We start from the raw sequence: 6,154 nt of genomic DNA on the forward strand, positions 1-6,154 counted from the left end.
ATAGCTGTTTTTAAGCAAAATTTGTTGCGAGAAATGTAGTTCAATGTTCAAACTCTTTATTTTTTACTATGTTAATATGAGAAATAGTGTAAGAAGAATATTCTACACAGCTGTTTTTAAGCAAAATTTGTTACGAGAAATGTAGTTCAAAGTTCAAGCTCTTTATTTTTTACTATATTAATATTTTTTTTATTCAATTTAAAACTTAATTCAAATCATAGGTTTTCTAAATCGTTACACCAAAACAAACCAAGTTTAATAATTATATGCAGTTGCCATTGCTCAAAATTAGTTAAAGGTTGTTTGGTATTATATTTTTATCACTGCTTGGAAGCATTTTAAAACTATATTTGATATTAAAAAGTTTTAAATTGATTTTTTTATTATTTTTAATAATTTTAATATATTTTAAAATTTAAAATAATAAAAATATTTTGATATCCATACCAAAAATATTTTAAAAAAATAAAAATATACTTAAATACCTTATACACATTTAGCTCCGGATACGAGTATAGAGTGTTATATGTCTTAAAATGTTAGCAACAATAGTAGTATTCAAACATCAACTTAGGTACATGAAAACACATAGATATCATTTTGTGTTTTAATTTTTTTAATTAAAATATTTTAGATAAAATTATAATGATTTAGTATGTGTTTGAATTGGAGGTAGTTTGTTTTTTTAGTAAACAACATGTTTTTTTAGTTTTGAAAAATATAATTTATATTTAAAAGGTGTTTTATATTTAAAAAAACCACAATATCTTCAAATCAATTTTTTTTTATTTAAAGAAACCTCATTTTCTGAAAAGAATATTTTATGAATTCAGATAGGTAAATAAAATTTTAATTATCTTAAATTTTTACAAAAAATATATATTCTAATTCAAACTCAAAACTTATTATTCAAATCTTAATTTTTTTATAATCACACCATGCTTATTAAAGATTGTTCAAGCCAAACACACTCTCATAAAAAAAAGCTTTATTATCCACTATCATCTCATAATTTAAATAAAATCACATAAACAATATTAAAACATTTCAAACTATGAGCAAGTCAATATCCATCGATCCATTGTGCATGACCACAGAGCAAGCACGTAAGTTCTATCATTCTCAAAACCCGGACAGCATCAATACTATGAAAAATAAACATCTCTAAAGCTTTAATAGAGGTATCCGAATATTTGGATTTATTTCATAAATTATAAAGGATGCATCCAATGACAGTAGCAGCTTCCAGCTTAAATATGTTCACCACCATGCTCCTCTTGGAGGATGTTCCTCTCTAACTGCGCATGAAAAAAAACAACCAATAAAAAATAAGATCAGTAAATTGTAAACATTTGATGATTAAAACCATGTCCACCTGGTGAGATGAAGAGGGACCTGGCTTTTATTTTGGGTTAAATTTTCTAAAAATATTAATTTATAAATATTATTTTTATTTGATCAACTCGATTGAGAGAATCAGATTATAATATAGTTGAAATTTAGTTTAATTTTTTAAAAATAAAATTATATTGTTTTAACTTCTTTTTTAAGTTGATTAACCTATTAATTCATATTATAACATATCGAGCAAATAACTGGAACTTGGATCAAGTAATGGTTGAATCAAAGGATTAATAACTTTGTTGACAATCTCTAGCAAGAACAGTTCCCTTTCGAAGGAAAAAAAGAGGAAGGTTGAACGAGTTTCGTAAGGATTAAGAATGTATATAACGCATTTAATCCCATTATATAGTGTTTAAACCAAACAAGTTGTTTTAAAAATACTTAAGACGGCCTGTTTAGTCCCATTGTATTTAGAGTGTTAAATCCAACAAGTTGTTTAAAAACAATTAGCGTGCTTAAACTTAAATTCCAGTTTTAACGCCAAGTGATACCCGGAACATGGTGTCAAATTAATTTCTTCCGCAGCTCGGAAAATTCAACATCGGTGGAAATTAAAGACCGATAGCAACTGCAGAATAAAAATTGACAAATTTAACATATTATGCGAGTTAGATACAAAAATCAAGATTTTACCGCCTCATAAAATTATAAAAGGATTAATGTGTTTAATTAGTTCATAATGCTAGATATAAAATATTTGCAAATTAAGAGTTGGAATGTCTATGTTGAGTATAAAAATTCTCACATGCCATTATTATCGCGGGGATCAAGGGATGATACAAGCATATCTCAATCTAATTACTCTTTTCTTGCATGTAGAATCCTTTTCCCTTCCTCTTCTTTCAAGGAAATTCATATTTTAATGAAGGTTATATTTGTTTGTTTGCTTGAAAATAATTTTTAAATTTTTTTTATGATATTTGGTAGTATAATAAAAAATAAATTGAAAAATATTTTTAAGTGTTTGGTTATATCATGAGAAATGAACTAGAAAATAACTTATTAATATTTTATTTTTAAAAATTTTATTAAAATAATGAGAAACAAATCTTACAAATTAAAAGGTTGAATGTGAATGAAATTGAAAAAAAATAATTTTATAAATTATCTTAAAGAAAATAAATAATAATTAAAATAATAAAGATCAAATCTAACAATTAAAAAAATTGAATGATGAAAAAATTAAAATAATAATAATTACCATTTCATAATTTATTTCAAATAAAATAATCACCAATCAAAAGAATGAGGACTAAGTTTGATAGATAAAAAATTTCAATTACAAAATTACAAGAAAAAAAATAAATAATAATTATAAAAATAAAAACCAAAGTTAATATAAAAATCAAATTTTAAGGGATGACATTGAAAAAAATATTCAAAATAATGTATGTATAGTAATTAAAAATTTGAGGACCAAATTTGATATAATTAGTAAATAATATAATATTTTTAAATTTTTTATAATTTTCAAAAAATATTTTCTGCTTAAAATAAAAAAAATACTTTTCTAAAAACTATATCAATTTTTTTATTAGAAAATATTTTTTATTAATTAATTTTTTAATAATAAATAAATATAAAAATATTTTCCGCTAACCGAGGCTTAAAACAATTTTGTTCTCTTGCCTTCTCTCTCTCTCTATATATATATAGAGAGAGAGAGAAGGGGGGTGTATATTCACGAATAATCAAATTAGATGGTTTTATTTCACCCCCCACCCCCCCTCTCTCTATATATATAAAGCAGTTCAATCCCTGATATTGAATTAAACTGATAAAATTAAGATACGAAAATAGTTAGTAAGGTTGAGTAATCAATGATTATAATGATGGAGGGTGGTTTTTGAAGGGTCTTATCCTGATATGTTGGCGGCCGTGGCATTGTTTGATTTGATCCTCGTAGTATGGAAAACTACACCCCCCTGTTCTTCTAAGGAAGGTTTTACCAGTTCCATTGAGGGATATGCATAAAATGAATTGAAAAGTATAAATAAAAACTATGCAATCCAAGATAAATTCAAAAAATAATATGTAGCATACACCAATCCAAGATAAATTCAAAAAATAATATTTAGCATACACACGAGAGGGAGATCAAGAACAAATTTGTCTCCAACTATCAACGGAGTCTTGATTAGATCCCCGAATAAAAGAACTTCCAATTGGATCCCTCATTTATTGGACTTTACCCTATTATCCCCACATTAAATTTTTTTGTCCTGAAATCACAAAACAAAGTCTTTTTGCCCACAAATTTTAATAACGGGGGTTAATTAAATAATGTTTTATAGATGGGGTCCACTTGAGAATTATTTTTATTGTGGACTCAATCGAGAATCAAGTGATAATTGAGGGACAAATGCATCCCTTTCACACATAGATAGCTATGCTAGCAAGTATTTTCTCACCTCTCTTTGTTCTTCTCCTGCAAAGCTTGCATCAAGGCCACAGCAGGGTTGAAAAGGTAGTTGAACTGAGGCATCCCACGAAAAGTTATATTAATTTGAAAAAAAAATAAAAATTAAAGATAATACTCACCATAAATATGAAAAATAAAAAAATAAATGAAACAAACACCATCAAGATTCCAATTATTGAACCACCAGCTGTTTTTAGCATGCATGTCATGGGCACCAATATTGATCATTAAAAAAATAATATAATTAAGAAACGTGTTATGAATTAAACAATATTAAACTCTATATATTTTTTTAAAAAAAATAGACAAAGGATTTTGCATTTTACATTCGACGATACATTTCATTTAGGTAAATTGGTTTTACATTCGACGATACATTTCATTTAGCAAGCCTTGGCTTGCAGCGCAGTGATTAGTTATTGTTTGCACGACATAATCCGGCCTAATGATTGCCTTTTTAGCTTGCACTTCGTAAAGTCCATCATTAATTAGTCCCTGTAAATTAAAATTAATATTGAGAAATTACGAAATTAAATTACCCTAGCAGATGACAGGAAATAACCATTATGCCATCATTGATTTTGGAATTTAGAGTCTAGCAAGAATAATCCAAGGAAAGAAAAGTAGAGGATTCTCCTATTGACAAACCTGAAAGTAAAGGGAGTCTAACATCTATTGTAAAACAGCAGGGAATTCCCCAAATATATTTTTTTAATAATATTTTTAATTATTAAAAGTTTTTTGCTTTATTTTTTTCTTAATATAATGGTAAATTGATAAATGATGGGTTCAAAATCCAGGTCTCACTCTTCTCAATTTTGCAAGAACACCACTAAACTGAAAGCATATAACCCTACTAATACTTTGTTCCTGAAAAAAGAAAAGAGAATTTCTCGAACAAGGAACATTTCTTTGGTTAATCTTTGCATGAAGTCAAATTATTTTGTTAAAAAAATAACTTATCCCAAATTCCTATTATTGTAAATGCATCTTATCTATATTATATTGATAATAAATTTGGACCTGGTTTGGCTTCCGAAAATTAAAATTGGGTTTGATAAAATTAATGTGTTTAATTAGTGTTTGGCATTACTATTTAACTATACTTTAATGTGTTTAATTAGTGTTTGGCATTACAATTTAACTATACTTTTAAAAAAAAATTATTTTGTTAATTTTAAATTATTTTTTTATGTTTATGAATTTTTTTAATGTATTGATGCTAAAAATAAATTAAAAAGTTATTTTAATATATTTTCAAATGAAATTTGAAAAAAATATTTATCATGATCCTAAATAGACACATATTTTGATGTATGGTGTTTTTCAAAAGTATTTTTTGTTTGTAATATATTAAAATAATTTATATATATATATATGCATATTTTATTTTTAATATTAGCATATTAAAATAATATTAATTTAATATCTTTTCAAGTTAGATATATCCGAGTGAAATTACCACCATAAAAATAAATTATAAAAAATACTTAGAATTAAATTCTCTCGCTCTTTTTTGGAAGAGAAGTTAGATAAGAAAGCATTTAGAAGACTGCTATTTCCACACCGGATAGAAAACCGCTACGTTGATGATTTTTTCTTTTAAGCATCAAAAAGAATTTTCTGCCTCGTCATTTATTACTAGTCAATGGTCAATAGCTACCTTCCAAGATTTAGTTACTGGTGCAAAAAAATAATTTTTTACAATCTATTTAATATCTAATTAGAGAGAATTTTAGTCTAGCATGCGATCATATATAGTTGCCAGTAAAAAAATTAAAATCGGCTGTATTGATGGTTGACAAGCAGCCATTGAAAGAGTAAAAAACAAGATAACCACATTATTTACTCTACGAAAGTTATTTTGAAAGTATAATTATAAATATTAAGAAAATATGATAAAAAAAATCTTAAAAATACAAGTAGATTGTTAAATTAGTGAAACTTGATATTATTTTAAGATCATATTCCGACAGTCCATGTCCGTTTTCGAATTTTTTCTTGTTATATTTTTTTAACATTCAACATTTCTGCACTTGAAAATAAGCAAACAATTCTTGTTATTTTTTTTTATGTTATTACAATGTTACTTATAGTATATGTTATTTTTTTTTAGTTATTACAGTATATGTAGTTGGATTATCATTCTTTCTTTTATTAAAAATTGAACTAGGTTATGTACTACAGGGTTGGCGTACAATGATGCTAACTGGGCTGGAAGAAGCAAAGGGCAGCAAAAATTTTGAGGTATTTTAAAATATTAGTGTTGTTATTTTTTAAAATATTTTTTATTTAAAAATATATTAAAATAATACTTTTTTTATTTTT

The sequence above is a fragment of the Populus euphratica genome, unplaced genomic scaffold (assembly GCF_000495115.2).
Source record: "Populus euphratica unplaced genomic scaffold, PopEup_1.0 scaffold3.1, whole genome shotgun sequence".
Classification (NCBI taxonomy): Eukaryota; Viridiplantae; Streptophyta; class Magnoliopsida; order Malpighiales; family Salicaceae; genus Populus; species Populus euphratica.